Source organism: Taudactylus pleione, unplaced genomic scaffold (genome assembly GCF_031769625.1).
Source record: "Taudactylus pleione unplaced genomic scaffold, aTauple2 ptg000083l, whole genome shotgun sequence".
Lineage (NCBI taxonomy): Eukaryota > Metazoa > Chordata > Amphibia > Anura > Myobatrachidae > Taudactylus > Taudactylus pleione.
This window is the reverse complement of record NW_028284485.1, coordinates 17,124,366-17,143,449: the sequence shown is the minus strand read 5'-3', so window position 1 is coordinate 17,143,449 and position 19,084 is coordinate 17,124,366. Positions and strand designations below refer to the sequence as shown.

Below are 19,084 nucleotides of genomic sequence, written 5' to 3'. Positions count from 1 at the left end.
TATAATTATTACAATGTTCAGGTGTAAGTGCATCTTCCCAAAACTTTGCTATCCCATTCATCAGCTGCTGTTTAGTTGTTGGCTTCACATCACACCTGATGTATCTATTCAAATGAGCCCACATCAAATCATTTGGATTCATGTTTGATGATCTACAGTAAAGTATACATTTTTTATGATATATTAAAAATAAGGTACTGTAACTGTTCATTAAGTCATTAAACATGTTTGCTTTACTTTAAACATTACTTAATCCTTCAATGTACATTAATAAAACAATATTCACTCTGGTGGTGTGCATTGCCAATTGATACCTTTCTCTTCTAGGAATTTGGCTGAGACAGAATGTTGAGGATCATTATCCTGGAATAATATGTGATGAGATGGATAATATTCCCTCACAAATGGCAGCAAACATCCCTCTACTATTTTTTCTTGAAAGAAGATCTTATCCATGATCCCTACAGAAATAAGAAAATGTTGGTAATTAATACAGTAATTACTGTACCACATGCTGCACTACTGTATTTTTGTTTTTATTATTTGATATGAACTGTAATGTACAGGTTATTTTGTTCATCACTACAGTACTGTACCTTCAAAAATTAAAATGGGGCCGGCTCCTAACCATGAGATGGCACTGTATACATGGACCTTCAATGGATGCTTTGGACATGGCTTTAATGAGAGATGTTGATGTTTATGGAAAGACATTCTGGAGATCCTCTCAAGTGCAACAGATGATTCATCAGAGAAAATGACATTGTCAAATGTTTCACCACTCTCAATCCACCGACATGTCTGTTCAACTCTCTTTTTTTTATTCACATCTCTTTTCATGGGATATATCATTTGATCAGAAAAAAGTTATATACAGCACAGTGTATCATTGCTTTAAGGAATTTTTCAGTGAAATAGTGAACAGTTTAGTGGTGGTTTATACTATATACCGTCTAAATCTCACTTACTAATGCATCCTTCTAATGCTGGTACATGACATATCCACATCATACTTGGAATAGAGAATACATTTTATTTGTGCAGCAGTACACTCATTGTATCATGAGTTAGTTCATCCACAATTTATTTGACTCTCCTGTAACACAGTAAAACAAATCGGAATTACAGTAATGAATAGTACAATGACAAGATGATGAAATGTTTCATGTTTTTCTACAATAATATTACAGCAAAGTTTACTGTACAGTAATTCATTTACACAACAATACATACTATGTGCATTTGGAAGGAGTTCTGCACTGCATTCTCTCCAAATCATGATAGTGCACAGTTTGTAAACTGACTACAATGCCACTTTATTTGAGCCATGCCTGGATATCTTTGGTAGTTTTATTGTATTTTTTCATTTTCATAAATAAAATAGTCAGGTCTTGAACCCGGAACGCCCACTACGCAAGGTGCTCACCCAAACGTCTATCCAAATTATGCCACCCTTGCCCAGAGCCACACCTGTTGTGTATGCAATGTGATATGTGAAAATTACAGCAGGATTTTTGTGTACAATGTCGATAGCGGGCTCAGCATGTGGTGGCATTGAATAGAAGTAAATGTTGGTGGTGGATGGTGCTGAGTCAGTGAGTTTTAATAGTAATGTGTGATGGTGGGAGGAGGTGGTGAAGGGACTTGGGTGGTCATACACACAGAGATGGCCCTGTAATGTGTATAAAACAATGTCTACTGCATAGTGGTTTCGCGTAAAATGCAGCTACAGGTGGCATACAGTAGCATAGAAATGCCAGGTGGTGGGAACTTGTGGGCACTGTATTCAGTTCAGTAGCCTAGGATAAGAATACTGAAATTGAATTGCTCATCTTTATGGGATGCTGGGTGTGTGACTTCTGGTTAACAAAGTTACTGTCCCTGTACATGTACTATTTGTGTAAAGGACACAAGTGTCACACACTAAGCAATTTAGGCCCTGATTCAGAGCTTCTCGTTAGCGGCAGTACGCTCTTTCCGAGCGATGTTCGCACAACTGCGCATGCGTACAGTTTTTATTACGCATGCGCGAACCAGTCAGTGCGGCCGAAAATAGTTTGTACGCTATATAGCGAGTGCCTGCTAATATGAGTGACAGAATGAGGCATATGTGGGTGGTAACATGGGAAGGTGTTTGAAAACAGGGAGTGGAGATCAGAACGCAGGCGTACTTAAAGGTCAAAACGGGCGTTTTATGGGTGTGCATAATTAAAACAGCAGCGTCATCGACCTCGTCAGTTGGGTGTCTTTTAGCCAGAACTGCTCGCAATATAGTGGTAGAAAAAACTAACCCCAAGAATAGTGAGCAGTTCATACGCTGTTCAATGTACTCGATTAATCTAATAAATAGCGGACATGACGTATGGTGCGAGCGGCCAGGGGGCGTTTTTATCAAATAAACGAGCGTATGTTTTGCTTGCTCATTCAGACTTAGAGGTGTGAACAGACCGCAATGTGCGTACAGATCATTTGAATAGCCACCCCTTGTTTTTGAACGAAAGACCGCAAATAGCGAATGGCTCTGAATCAGGGCCTTAGTTTTAATCCTGTAGTGAAGATTAAAAAAAAAAAATATTGTCAGGTCTCGAACTCGGGATACCCACTCTGCAAAGTGCTCACCCAAACCTCTATCCCACACATGCCACCCTTGTCAATAGCTGCATCTGTTGTGTATGTGGTGTGACGTGTGGGAATTACAGCAGGAATTTTGTGTACAATGTCAATAGCAGGCTCAGCATGCAGCAGCATTGAATAGCAGTGAATGTTGGTGGCAGTTGGTGGTGAGTCAGTGAGGTTGAATAGTAATGTGTGATGGTGGGGGGAGGTGGTGAAGGGACTTGGGTGGCCATACATATAGAGATGGCCCTGTAATGTGTACAATACAATGTCTACTGTATGGTGATTTAGTGTAAAATGCAGCTACAGAAGGTGTAAATTGAATAACAGAGCAGAATTCTGCATGGTTTTTCAAAACTGTACACAAAAGCAACCTTAGCGGGAATCAAACCCTTGGGAATGGGTATGGCAATCATCGATGATACCACTAGTTTCCATTAATGGAGCGATCACCACCCAGCGGTGAAGCTATGTAATTGCATGCTGTGGATTCTCTTGCGGCTTGGTGTGCCTTAGTGCACCAAACTGTGTTTTTTATTGCATGACTAGGCTGCCTGTATGGCATGATAGCAGCAACAATGAGCATTGCTACATCTGTATGCGAGAGTCTAAAATTATTTTCACAAAAAAATCATACTGGACTTGAACTTAAATGGATATTAGACCAGTGGACACTGAAGTGTCTTTGCTATTATATTTGTGTAGTAAAAATAAGTTATTTTTTCCATTTAAATTTTGTTTGAGCTTACTTTAGAGACCTATCATCCAGTGCTAGTGTAATTTTCCACCCATATTTATCCATAATCTTCTTGCTTGATCCTTGAGGTGATAGGACCAGGATTATCACCAGCAGCAGGGATAAAGGTAGTGCCTTTCAGAGTCCATACCTTATTATTACTGTTTCTTGTTTCACCTGGACTCTAGACGGCTGCAACCATCATGTTCTTACATCTTGAAAATAGGAAAACCATTGTTAAAGATGCATTCATTGAGTGCATCATCGGTGTAGAATTAAGAGATGAAAATTTGGAAACAGCCATGAGAAGACTTCAGAATTGGCTGTTAAATGAAAATGCCATATGGTGGGAAGTGGCTACACTGGAGAAATACCAGGCAGAACAGCTAATTCCCAAAGGATTAAAAATAAACAAAACTCCATCTATCAATGGCACCAATACACAAAGTACAAAAAAACAATTATATAGAAACAGTGCTACTCAGAAAGTTTATTCAGATTTTCTTATGAATACATATAGTCTTTGCTGTATCTTTGTCTTCTTATCAATCCTCCGCATATATCCAATAATTTGCTCTGATGTTAATCCAATATTATATCACTCCAGGATATCTCACTGCTATATCCAGGTGGTCTGATGTTTTAGGTTTGGTTGGGATTCTAGCACGCAGCCGCTATGTAGGGAACTGATGATCTTGGCTTCCTTTATGGCTCTGCCTGGACAAAGAGAGCTGTAAAGTCTATATTTAGTGCTATGAAAAACCTGCCCATCTGCCTGCTACTAGGCTGCAGGCAGTACAATACAATGTACAAACCTTTGTATTGTACATTGTATTGTAGAAGACAAAGATACAGCAAGGACTATATGTATTTTTTATTCATAAGAAAATCTGTTATATATTTAGCAGCTTTTTTAGTGCGCACCAGTGTTTTTCCATAAAATTATTTCTTATTCGGCACCAATACACACTTCCATGAAGAATGGAACAAAATATTATGCACATGCTCTTTCTCATTAATGTAATTAATACTAAAGAAGCAGTATTACAGACACTAGTAAAACCATTCCAGGACCTGGAGGATTTCATCATACTAGAGCAAAAAAAATAGGAAGTAAAATACAAAAGGAAACAGCGAAGCTTATACACAAGAAACAAAAGAAATAAAAATTGTCGCTACTCAACGGTTAAAAAGTATAAACAGAAGGATAAGTAGAAAAAAAACAGTCGCCATCAAAGAAACTCCAAGAAGAACCCCATATGAAGAAGACAAAATGGAAGAACATTGTAAAAACATTGATGAAAGATTAAAGAAAGAACAATACCCGAGATGGGGTAGAAGACAAAATTATAAACATGGATAGGGATATCCCCAAGAGGGAAGTAATCATTATAATAATGAAGGATGGGAACAACCAAACAGACACTCATTTGCATATAGGAAACAACCTATAAATATAAGAAAGGTTTTATGTACTTTAAGATTTGCCATCACCAGGATTTGGAGGAACCCCTAAATATAGAAGAACATGACAGTAGTAGAAAGAAAGATAAAGGGGAAAAAGGGGAGGGAGAATTAAAAACAAAAATAGATTAAAACTAAAGAAAAATAACCAAGACCCCCCCAACAAATTCCATCAAAGTTTTAGTCCCTCCACCTAAAGAGTATTCAAAAATATTTAACTTTAGTTAAAAAAATCACTAAACATAGAGGAAGAAAATGTTCTTCAAAAAGGACTGAAATATGCAGCCACCAATTATAAAGATAATTTTTAAAAATAGAGGAAGGAAATGACAAGGAAGAAGACGAACCTAAATCAACATCAAAATTCAAAAACAAATCACATTTTTCCCCACTCACTACAAAGGAAATTTTGTGGAGACATGCTCTAAAGTAGTTCAAGAGGACTTGAAAAATCTCGAGAAGAAGAAGAAACATCAGAACAACTTACCATACAAGAAAAGGAAAGTTCTAAGAAACTTACAAAAAGATGATTCCATTATTATAAAGCCAGCTAACAAGGGAGGTGTGGTACTGATGGATTGCAAGAAATATGAGGAAGAGACTCTCCATCAACTACAGGATAAGGATACATATCAGAGGTTGAGAGGCAATCCTAGTATTAGAATAAAGAATTATATGAAAAAATTCCCTGAGAAACATTTTTAACTTTCCCTCATTTAAGGGTAATCCATACTGATTTTATTTGTGATACTTTGTAGTAGTTTTTGTCCCACATTGAAGGGCATATTCATTTATTGACCCTGTCCATTGTGGAAGGGTTTTGTCATTTTTCTTTTGTCATTGTTAATATATATGTGAAGTAAAATAAATTATTTTTTCCATTTAATTATTGTATGAGCCTACTTTAGAGACCTATCATCTAGTGCTAGTGTGATTTTACACCCATATTTATCCATATTCTTCTTATTTGGTCCTTGAGGTGATAGGACCAGGATTATCACCAGCAGACAGGATAAGGGTAGCGCCTGTGAGAGTCCAGATCTTATTATTAATGTTAACTTAATCACATGTAACTCAAGATATGGTGTGTACATGAAACTAGGCGCTCCTGAGTGTAAGCAGGCCATGTAGGGTAAAGCAGTTTTCCCTAGTGGAAACCAGGTTATTGTGAATTCAAAAGTGGATTATTACCGTACTGAAGGGCACTACTCAGGTTCAACAAAATTCAAACAAGAGAGTATCAGTGTTTAAACATGAAACATATACATTTATTAAATCAATAAAATGAATAAAACAAAGGAAAAATTGGATCACAATCAGATTAGGACACAGGGTACATGGGTCCAAATTATACAGTGCAGTAATCAAAATATAGGGAAGGAGAGGTAGTTTCCCATATGGGTTTCAAGTTCCCAAATGATATAATGCACTTGGCATGTATATAACAAGCAGTGCATAGATGGGTATAAGAGCCTTCAATGATAGGTCCAGTATTCATTCACATTAGGTTCATATATATAGGGAATCCTACCCGAAGAGAAGTGTGGATCCAGCGCATGTAAACTGCAGGATACCTGGGTTACCCTGCAGTGGATCCAGTTGCTTAACCTAAATGGGGAGGAAATCCTGTGGATAAGCTTGGGGTCCAGGCAATGACACATGTGCAGAGATGCAAGGTCTCTTCCTCAAGGCTGTTGCTTACCTGTGTGCCTTGTATCTTTTTATAGCAGTCTGTTTAGTGAGGTGGGTGTATTAGAAATTTCCTCCTGCCCCACTTCCGGTTTTCGGACTGTAGGTGGACGGAAGTGACATCACAGGGTTTCTGGTTCTTCCTTTAAGTTGTTTTTGCCATTTGTCTGTCTTCTAGGCAGTCATATTGCAGGATTTATTGGATGTGCTGTCACTACTTGACCCCTCTGATGGTGCAGATGATAGTTCTTTACTGCCAGAAACAGATTTCTTTTAGCCGTGACCGGAAGTACTCCAGCGGCCATTTTGTTGTGGGACATTTTGTTTACAACAGGAAGTGCCTTAGTCGCCATTTTTGAAGAGATTTTTTAGCTATCTTAAATACTCCAGCAGACATCTTGGTGTGGGACATTTTGTTTTAGTTGCCATTTTTGAAGAGATTTGTTATTTTTTCTTTGCGATCTTTAATGGCTGTCTGTTACTTTGGTATTTAGGTGGCCATGTTGGTGTAGTCCTAGTTTTTTCAAAGTAGTTATTTTTCATACTTTGTAGCAAATGAAAATATCCTCTTCATGGTGGTATATTAACACAGTTTCTGTCATGCCCACCTCACTACAAAGACTGCTATAAAAAGATACAAGGCACATAGGTAAGCAGCAGCCTTGAAGAAGAAACTTTGCATCTCAAAACACGTTGGCGACCTGCACATGTGTCATTACCTGGACCCTAAGCTTATCCACAGGATTTCCTCCCTCTGTGGGTTAAGCAACTGGAGCCACTGCAGGGCAACCTGGGTATCCTGCAGTTAACACCCGCTGGCTCCACACTTCTCTTTGGGTAGGATTCCTATATATACAAACCTAGGACCTCATTCAGACCCACTTGCAAGTGCCTATGAACTCACAAGCTGGTCGATGGTGAGGCCCTGTGCACATTCACTCACTCCGGGGCTCGCTACAAAAGGGGCGGCTGTCGATGTTGATAGACAGCTCACTCCATTTTGTAGGTGGGGAGGGGGGGTGCCGGACAAATGGAAGGCCATTTGTGGGTGGCCCTACTGACATCAGCAGTGATGTCAGTAGGTAGCTTCCTGCTCTGTTAGAGCAGCAAAGGACCTGGGGCTTGCGGCAGATGAGACCCGGCCCCAAGGGTCTTGTTGCAAGCCCCGATGGTCACGATGGTCTCGACCATCGCGACCATCACCTGGTCACTTGCTAAAGCTGTGGGTGGTCACCCACAGCTTAGCGAGCGGCCAGGAGGCGGGATTTTCAAGAGGAAGCGGCCGCCATCATTCAGAGTGTGCGCTCGCATTTTGTGAGCGGCTCTGAATGAGGTCCCTATTGTGAATGAATACTGGAACTATCATTGACAGCTCTTATACCCGTCTATACACTGCTTGTTATATACATATCAAGTGCATTATATCATTTGGGAACTTGAACCCCATGTGGGAAACTCTCTCTCCTTCCCTATATTTTGATTACTGAACTGTATATGGACTCTCATGGGTGCCACCCTCATCCTGGCTGCTGGTGATAATCCTGATCCTATCACCTCAAGGACCAAATAAGAAGATTATGGATAAATATGGGTGGAAAATCACACTAGCACTGGATGATAGGTCTCTAAAGTAGGCTCATACAATAATTAAATGGAAAAAATAAATTATTTTTCTTCACATATATATTAGCAATGACAAAAGAAAAAGGACAAAACCCTTCCACAATGGACAGGGTCAATAGGTGAATAGACCCTTCAATGAGGGCCAAAAACTGCTACAAACTATCACAAATAAAATCAGTATGAGGGAAAGTTAAAATTGTTTCTTAGGATATTTTTTCACCCCTGCTTACAGTGTACTAGGTACTGTATGTAGGGTTAGGGTTTTGGTGTGGCTAAGTAGCAAAGTTTATAGTGCAATAAACAAGGCTATTTTGCAATATTTAAGGATAGGTGTATGTGAACACATATATAGTTTGATGCATAACTACTGTAAGAACATTTTGATAAAATAAAACCTGTGATTGGACTTCTGCTTATTGAAATTAATGGAGAGTGCATCAACCTCAGAAATGCATAAAGCTTTAGACACAGGCCCATGACACTCCTACAAGTCAGGGCAGTTGCATGCAATTAAATTGTCAGTGTGCAGTTCCCAACCTGAAATGCCCAGTTTTATGGAACAACAGATCTGGCCAAGTTCTCAGAATAGGACAGAGATATGCAAAAAAAACAGTAAAAATTCACATCTGTGCATGCACTGTATGCATTGCAAACACTGGCCATTTGCACCCATGAACAGAGATCCATCCTACTCAGAATCAGGCCTTTGGTGACCAAGGAAATTTATACATTCAGATTTTAAAATACATATAATTGTCATTCAGACTATGAGATCTCAAACATTTTTGCGCTCTCCTGAAAAGAATATGATGCTCAGTAAGATTTTTAAACAGATTATCATCCTGATTTATGATAACAAACTGGTAAAGTATGTCACAGATTCACAATGTTCACAAAATGTGGAAAACTGCCAGTGGCATTGCCTAAAACAAAAGAAATAATGAAGAACTTAAAATGTCTATACTGCATCTGATTATTAGTCTTCTGCTTATTTTATGTGCACATTTTAATTTAATTGGGTGCCCTGAGTTCTAGTTCACAAGAACTCCAAAAAATGCATGAATCTGTTGAGTAGGTTGTGATTTCTTACAGACGTGTCAACACACATCTTCCCTCCATGTGCTACAAGTCGTGTTAAACATAATTCATGAGGGCTGTGTGACTAGGTAGCACAGAGCATTTTGTCATGTGACTTTTTACCTTCAAATGCATTTTATTCACTTCACTGTAATGTAGCATTATGCATGCAGATAGACACGCAGTTGCACACAGAATATGGACATGCCACATATCATTTTAATCAGCAAAAGCTGTTTATGCAACCTATTTGCATCACATTGCAAATACGGTAAAAAGTCATACAAAAAGATGCTTGGCACTAACGAATCATGCCACGGCATGGTGCGACTAGAAGACCTGTTTATCATGCAAGGAAGTAAGATATATGTGGACACATCTGTATATTTCATGGGATTAAGGTTCTACAATCTATAGAAGGTCAAAGAAAAGGATGACTCTACAGGTTAGGTTGAGGATCTAATAAATCCACATAATGATTTATACTCCTTGAGTGTCTGTATTTATGGTTCTTTTAAGGCATAAATGAGTCAAAATGGTAGTAATTCTATGGGTCAATCATAACAGTGATGGAGTGGAAGTGTCTTAGCTTGGTTCTTATAGAGATCATACGCATAATATTGGTACCACATAGGTACAAAGTAGTATTGAAATTTATAAGAGATGAACATTTTGTTGACACACTGACTTTTGCAGTAAGCAGATTAAAAGTTAGAGGTCTAGTGCACTAGATGATCATAGGATTATGTTCACTAACAGTCACAGGTTTGGTTTCAGTATCATCTGGTCCTGGAATTATAGGAGAACCATCAACAGTTTTCAACAGAATATTGACATTCTCCATTTCTGTAGGCTTGAGCTGTTGCAAACTAGAACACTCTCTATATAATTGCCTATATAGTCAACCAAAGCAATTGTTGAGATATCTTGACGGTCAATTTCAATGTGAATTTGCATACCTTTCTTTTTATGTATCTGTAAGGCAAGGCAAAAGTCAATGATGATACAATGGTCCATAACTACTTCTATTTCTTGGAGTTGTTCCAAGCACTTCTGATTGTTGTCAAGTTCATCCACTGCGTAAATTCAATACTATTTTCAAAGATAGCGCATGAGCCTGGTAGTCTTAGGTAGTGTCAGCTATAACTGCATAATGAGCATTTTTAAATGCCTATCCAAAGGCTTATAGAAGTTATGGATATGAGTCAGGAAAACTATGTTGTCTCTCTAAGTGTGGAGTTGCTAAGGGTAATGCATCCCTGCCAGGTCACATCCTACTGGACATCAATTGTCATTAACTCAAGCACTCATTGAGTGCCTCATTATGGATGTTACTATAAATTTTCTTCAATATTTCAGTGCTCAATCTCTCAGTAACATATTACTCAAGTACAAGTATCCCATATCCTCTTATACCATTGCCATGTTATCCAGATCATTCTGAGACCAATGTACTCACAAATGCATACACTCAGCACACCCTATGATATCTGCTGGTAAAAAGTAATCAATTCGCATGCTAGCATTAAAGTTGTTCAAAATTTGCAGTTAACAGTTAACATGGACAAAACAACTTTCTCCCAAGAGCTTCTAGGTTAATTTCAAGCAGTCAAAGTAAAAGTATATAACATTTTAGATTTACGTATACGTATAAAAAGTATACAGTGCTTACAAAAACTACAAGTACAGAAATGACAAAATTACATTTACAAAATCAATCAAGAACAAAAAGGTATAAAAGTTCAGAATAAATACTTATAGTTTAGTTTTATATACTATTCATGGAACTAACAGTGTTATCAAAATGACTGACCTTGAGCAACTGTTGCAGTTTAAATACTTGGTAATTCTTTTTAGTGATGTCATGCCCAGAACTCTGTGACTAGACAGGGTTTAACAATTTGGGTTTCTTGAATTCTAGTATTTTTCATATGCATAAATGTTCAAATCATACATATTTTCTTGCGATTATTCTCAGACCCAATTTTATCCTTAAATCAACATAGTATGAATTTATAAATGAACATGTATAAAACAAAGTTGTATGAAGATGGGTAGTTGAGCTGATACTCATTTCCCTTTGTGACAAGTTTATTTAAGGTATGATGTGCAATACATCTTCCTGATTGTATATATTTGATGGCATACTCCTCATATTGATAATATGGCAAGTACTTATGTTCTGGAATTTTTGCATAAATGTGATGCTAGTGCCACAGGACAAAACATGCACCAACTCATAGCAGGCATTGCACAAGAGATGTCACAATTCACACATATTGGATGCTTGCTAATACTCAGTATAGAGGCGCAGAGTTTAACGTGTCTGTGGTATTCACCAGGGAGCCCCGCAAAGGGGTTTGAACTTAACTGCACCCTACATGCAGATTGCGGCCCTCTGACTAGGTTCCCTAGTATGGGTGCTGGTTTGCACTGGAGTGTAACTGGAAGAGCACTGTGAGATGTACAAGCATAGTCAACAAGCTGGGTCAGAACCAGACTGATGGATTCTATACTGAATCAGGTCACTAAGAATAGCCAAGGTGAAAACAGATTGCCAAATGCATTATCAAAGGATCAGATGGAACCAGGTCACTGAAAAAAGCCAAGGTCAGGATACACAAGTGTCAAATACTGTAGATACAGTAGGTGAGCCTATACTCTGGCAAAGAGAAAGTGTCCAAGAACCTTCTATATAGTGGGACTTCAATTTTGCCATCCACAGTTTCATCACTATTGGTGCACTTGCCCCTTTTAAATTTGATTCTGAGCAGCACACACAGCCCAATGGGAGCCATGGCCTGAGGAGGAACTGCATCTGGCATTAGATGGAGAGCCAGGGACTTCAGCACACAATTCTCTGAATTAGCAGCTCCACCATTTTGTGAGTGACAGCAATCTCATTCAGTGACAGTGCTGAATATGCAGTTAACCACAGGGTGTGATGGCATACCATATCTGTATTGCGCAAGGAACACATCCATTAAGTCGTCCAGCCTTAATGATTGGGCAGCATAGATGGTGTAATGGTTAGCATTACCACCTCACAGCACTGAGGTCATTGGTTCGATTCCCACCATGGCCCTATCTGTGTGGAGTTTGTATATTCTCCCTGTGCTTGCGTGGGTTTCCTCCAGGTACTCCGGTTTCCTCCCATACTCCAAAAATATACTGGTAGGTTAATTGGCTCCCAACACAAATTAACCCTAGTGTGTATGTATGTGTGTGAGCATGTGATAAGGAACATAGGGCCTGATTCAGTCCTGTCACAAGTGCTGTGTGCTCACAACTGGGTCGATGGTGGCCCAGAGCACATGCGCATGATGGAGCTGGCTCCATCGTGTGCATGCGCGAGACCCAGATAGCGACGGGCAATCCATCGCTCCTGGTTTCGCACCAAAGGGGGCATGCTGTTGATGTTGAGTGACAGCACGCCCCCTTTGGTGGGTGGGCCAGGGTGGGGGTGGATGCTCAGACGGAGGCATTCTCATGAGAACACCTACCATCTGGGGGCGGAAGCAGGAAGCCACTGCTTTAGAGACAGAGCGGGCTTCCATGGCAATGGAATATTGGAAACAGAGAGATCTAATTGACATGTCCTGCAGATTGAGACAGGGGCCTAATTAATCCCTTATAGAATGGGTACTCAGACTGTTGGAGGAGGGAGGAGATTCAATTGAGTTAAATGCCAGGGAGATGGCTCAAATGGGAACTTTGGCCCTCATTCAGAGCCGTACGCTCTGAGCAGAGCGCACGCTCTGAATGAGGGCCGGGCTCCATTTTCATGGAGCGTCCTCCTGGACGCTCATATAGCTGTGGGTCACCACCCACAGGCTATACGAGCGTGCTTTGTGATGGCCGCGATGGTCGAGACCATCGCGACCATCGAATTTGCGAGCCAGAGCCTGCGGTTGAGGTTTTCAACCGCAAGCTCTGGAGTGATTTTGGCTCTATCAGAGCCAAAATCACTCCCACTGACATCACTAGTGATGTCAGTGGGCCGGCTTCTGACGGGAGGTGTTCCCGTGGGAACGCCCCCGTCAGGGAGGCACGCCCCCGGCACGCCCACCAAAGGGGGCGTGCTGTCAATCAACATTGACAGCACGCCCCCTTTGATCGGACACAACGAGCGAAGGACTTTCCTTCGCTCGTCGCGTCTGGCGCATGCGCACGATGGAGCTCCCTCCGTCGTGCGCATGCTCAGTGCATAACATCGACCCACTTGCGAGCGGACAGCCGCTCGCGAGTGGGTCTGAATCAGGCCCTTTGTCAATAGATCCCTGGGTGCATTTGCAGTTGCCTTTGCAGTTGCAGTTGTATCATAGTAGGGATGGTATATGGACTCTACTGATAGGAGTATGACCAGCCATAAAGTATGTGAAGTGGTTAAAACTGAAATGTCTTTGATGCGTACCAAACCATGGCATAACACCACAGAAGGTATTCATAGATTGTGTTTACTGGGATGTGTGAGAGGGCTGGTGAAAGTGGTGGCCACGGATGGTGGAGGTACTACCCTGAGCCCCTGGGATGGTCCTGATTTGTGTGTGTTGGATGAAGAGATGTGTGATGAGTTTGTAAAGTCAGCACCCACAAATATGAAAGTTCCGCTATATTTAGCATTGGGTGCCTTAGCTGGTATGACTGTGTGGCAATTGAGCCAAATGTTAGGTCAACTGGGGCATTTAGGGACAGATGCACCATGACAGAGACAGCTGATACAAAAGGTTCCCCAGGCCAAGAGTAATACACGTCACAAAGTATCCCGCAATTACATAAATTATTTGCATGTATTTTATGCTTAATACTGACTGCTTTTGACTTCAGCCCACAAATGCTGGCCAGCTTTATTTTTACACTATAATTTAGATTTCAGTTTGGACACACCCCTCCTAAATCTAAATCTCTGCACATTTTAATTCTACCCCACCTGCAGTGCAACCTGGTTTTACCAAGAAGCACAGTTACTTGCTCTTTCTTACTCAGGGCGTGATTCAGACTCAGTCGCAAGCGCTGTGCACTCACAACTGGGTCGATGGTGGGCCAGTGCGGATGCACACGACAGAGCCGGCTCTGTCGTGCACATGCGCGAGACCCGGATAGCGACGGGCAATCCGTCGCTCTGGGTCTCGTACCAAAGGGGGCGTGCTGTCAATGTTGAGTGACAGCACGCCCCCTTTGGTGGGTGGGCTGGGGGAGTGGCTGCCCAAATGGAGGCATTCCCATGTGAACGCCTCCGTTTGAGGCCGGCTCCACTGACATCAGTGAGTGATGTCAGTGGGAGAGATTTCGGCTCTGTTAGAGCCGAAATCTCTCTGGGGCTTGCGGCAACGGGACCCTACCACAAGGGTCTCATCGCAAGCCCGATGGTCACGATGATCTTGACCATCACGACCATCTTCATGGCCGCTCACTATAGCTGTGGTCGTTCTAAAAAAAAAAAAAAGATCGGCACTGATTCAGAGCGAGCACTCTGTCAGAGCGTCCTGCTCTGAATCAGGGCCTCAATTCCCAAATCTGAATCAGGCTCTTAGTTTGAAGTCTGTATGCATTAGTACAATGTGCCAGAGGTACCTCATAGAAATGGCACTGTTTGAAATAAACAGATAGCCCATTGAAGTTACTGCTCTTGATGCAGTAAGTAGTATTGGGTAGTCAGTTGGTAAAATATATTTCAGGTTCAAAAAAAGAGGATAAGTATAAAGATCTATGTATCATCTAAACATGCAGAATAGTCCATAAATGTAATCTAAATTAAATGAAACATCTAAAGCAGTTGTTCTCAACCCCAGTACCCCCCAACAGGCAGGGCTGGACCACCCATCTGGCTGTTCTAGCAAATGTCAGAAAGGTGATGGCCAGATGGGCCGGTCTGGCCAGTGTTGCAGAATGGGGCCCGGGGGGCCCAGAAAGCAGCAGTTTTGGATTTGCTGCCATCCGCAGCCCCTGAAAATGACAGTGCCACGTCACTCTAATTTGGTACCACTCACAAGCCAATGGGAGCTTGAGGACCAGCGGCAAATCAGTAGTGGCTGCTGGTCTGTGAGTTATGATTGGCTTGCCTGTTCATCATGCTTATTCCTGGTCACAAGGACGCAAGCAGCAGGCACACCAGGGAGGGCTGGGGTGGTGGACTGGGTGCTGCTGCACTGGAGGACAGACTGTCTGGCATGCTCTGGATGGCTGCAGGACACCTTAGATGTGTACAGGAAAGCTGCGGCACAGGAGGAGCTGTGTCAATAGCAGCTGGGCATTGTGTTTTCCTGCATGGCAGAGCAGCTGTGGATGCAGGTGAGAATCTTCTGGAGGGACAAGTTGAGGGTATGAAGGAGGGAGGTAATGTGCAAGGAGCATTACTGTGTATCATAAAGTTATAAGAGCATTACTGTGTGTGGCATAATATGTAAGGGGTATTACTGTGTGGCATAATTTGTTATAATGGGAATTACTGTGTGTGGCATAATATGTAGAGGACATTACTGTGTGCCTTTATGTTATAAGGGGGCATTACTTGTGGATTAATGTTATAAAGGGCACTATTACTCTGAGGTATAATGTGTTAAAAGGGTCACTACTACTGTGAGGCATAATGTGTATAAGGAGTATTACTGTGTGGCATAACATGAGTCGGCTCTGTATGGCGTAATGTGAATTAGCACTACTGTGTGGCACAATGTGAATAAGTGGCACTACTGTGTGAGTTAATGTGACTAAGGGACACTACCGTGTGGTGTAATGTTACTAAGGGACACTACTGTGGAGTGTAATGTGACTAAAAGACACTACTGTGTGTTGTAATGTGACAAAGAGGAACAACTGTCTGGCATAATTTGAATTGGGGGTACATCTGTGTGTTCACAGCCCTTCTCAGTGAGACTACAACTGTTTTTTTCAGCACACGCCTTCGACACATGTTGTTCCTGCATCAATAATGGGTGGGTTCACCAATGCTCTTTATGTACACATGGCACCAATTTTTATAGTAATGGCTCTGCCTTGGTGTACACTTGTCTTCTTTGTTTAGCACCTCTGCCCTAAAAATACCTACAGTGAACACTATCCTCTTCAACTGCTAAGCTGGGGTTTGGTCAATTGGGAAAATGTCTTCCCTTTTCTTTGTATGTGACCTACACCAATAAAGTGCCAGCTTTATACCTCTTTTACACCACAATCCTAACAAACTACCAAATGTCTGACTATGGCACATGAATGAATCCACTGCAGGATTAGCTTTGTAGTGTGTGTATTTTAATACAGGGAATGATTTACACTTGTATTATGTTCTAAAATTATATTTGTAAGAGCATAGACTTAAAAGTGATGAATAGTAAGGGAATAGTTTATGCCAGGAGCCAGATGCTGACATGAGGTGGGCCTGTATGAAGTCCCGGTGGCTGAATAGCTGCCTTGTGCAATACCAATGCTAGAAGCCTGATCGTTAGAGATCCCGACAGGTGCACATAAGTATCTAACCCTACCCTTACCCCCCTAACCCTAACCCTCACTTTGGTGGTGCCTAACCCTAACCTTCCCCTGGGGGTTCCTAATTCCAACCCCCCCTCCCCTAACCTAACCCTCCCCGGGAGGGTGCCTAACCCTAAGTCCCCCCAGGGGTGCCTAAACCTAACCCTCCCCCCCATCGCTACACATTAACAGTGGCTGGCTTACTTTCAGATGCCGGCAGCATTTCGGCTTCCCAACCATCGGTCTTTTAGCTACATCCCATTACAAAAATGCTGACAATGAGCACTATATTTTTTTTGTAGGTCCCTCTTCATCAGAATCCCTACTGATCACTTTATTTTTATCTTCTCTGCTACCTATCCTGAACCAAAGCAGAATTTTTGGAACCAATGCACTGTAGCTCAGTTTGGCTTATGTTTGTTCAAGTACAGAAGATGGGCCAGCTACATAACACAGTAAGACATGTTTCATTTGGCCAGTGGATGAGGCTATGTATAGGAGAGAAGTCTGACCCTACCCATTAGTATATTAATTGCAGTGATTATTTGTACTAAACTGGCGGCAATATTGTGTTCTGTGAGGATTTCAGGGACAAATGTTCTGGATGACTGTCATGTGATAAATAAGGGGCTAATTTCACATCAACCAATCATTTCTCACAAAATTAGATCTCATGAGCAGAGAGATACCTTGCCTCCGGAATCCACATATAACATTTGTAATTTAGCACTCTCTTTATATTTCTGTACAATTATGCGCTTGTCTGAATTATTTTGTAATTTGTACCTATCCAATTTTTACCTCTATGCACATTGCTGTAGAACCTTTATGGCATCAGGCAGGGCTGCCATCATGGGGGGACTGCTGGGCCTGTAGTCCCGGGCCTGGAGAGAGAGGGGCCTGGATGTCAGTGTTGTGGATTGCACTGGCAGCCAGGGAGTAGAAACGGCACAGGCAGCATTCCAAATAAGTTGCCAACCGCAAGACAATTAGAGCTTGCAGAACGGCAGCCAATCAGGAGAAGCCTCAGAAGCTGCTCCTGATTGGCTGCCGGTCCACAAGCTGTGATTGGCTCATGGCCAACAACATATTCAAGTTGCCGCCTGTCCTGTTTCTTCTCCCTGGCGCCCGGTGCAATCCACAACGCTGACATCTGGGCCTCCTCTCACAATTAAATGCTGGTAATTTTGCTGACAAGCTTAGAAAGAGTGTCCAACATTAGAATATGTCTATTCGCTCCCTGGTCCCTATGTGCACACACCTATGGTTACAAACAATATGTAAAATAAACATAAGTTAGTAAATTTGGAGCCCAATGCAAAATGCAATGTGGGCCCACCTTTCCAAAATGTCTGTTGGCTGCCAGTGACAGGTAAGTTTACTGGCCCTTCCCTGTACCCCCTCCTAGTCCAGCCAGCCTCCTCCCAGTCCAGAAAGCCAGCCCTCCCTTCCATGTCCTGCCCTGTCCCCCCAATGCATGCTCAATCGGATTCAGGTCAGGGGATTGACTTGGCCATTGCATACCATTCTACTTTTTAGCCTTAAAAAACTCTTTGGTTGCTTTTGCAGTATGCTTTGGGTCATTGTCCATCTGCACTGTGAAGCTCTGTCCAATGAGTTCTGAAGCATTTGACTGAATATGAGCATATAAAATTGCCTGAAACACTTCAGAATTCATTCTGCTGCTTTTGTCAGCAGTCACATCATCAATAAATACAAGGGAACCAGTTCCATTGGCTGCCATACATGCCCACGCCATGACACTACCACCACCATGCTTCACTGATGAGGTGGTATGTTTTGGATAATGAGCAGTTCCTTTCCTTCTCCATAAGTTGATCTTTGTCTCATCTGTCCATAGGATGTTGTTCCAGAACTGTAATGGCTTTTTTAGATGTTGTTTGGCAAATTCTAATCTGGTCTTCGTGTTTTTGTGGCTCACCAATGGTTTACATCTTGTGGTGAACCCTCTATATTCACTCTTATGAAGTATTCTCTTGATTGTTGACTTTGACACATATACACCTACCTCCTGGAGAGTGTTCTTTATTTGGCCAACTGTTGTGAAGGGGTTTTTCTTCACCAGGGAAATAATTATTTTGTTATCCACCACAGTTGTTTTCCGTGGTCTTCTGGGTCTTTTGGTGTTGCTGAACTCTCCGATGCATTATTTCTTTTTAAGAATGTTCCAAACAGTTGATTTGGCCACACCTAATATTTTTGCTATCTCTCTGATGGGTTTGTTTTGATTTTTCAGCCTAATGATGGCTTGCTTCACTGATAGTGACAGCTCTTTGGATCTCATTTTGAGAGTTGATAGCAACTGATTCCAAATGCAAATGTCACACCTAGAATCAACTCCAGACCTTTTACCTGCTTAATTGATAATGAAATAACGAGGAAATAGCTCACACC

The 19,084-nt window shown here is 41.6% G+C and overlaps 1 pseudogene; it reads right to left on the bottom strand.

The window, feature by feature from the left end:
* Positions 1–282: 282 nt before the first annotated feature.
* Positions 283–1,367, bottom strand: LOC148532154 (uncharacterized; annotated as a pseudogene).
* Between the last annotated feature and the right edge of the window lie 17,717 nt (positions 1,368–19,084).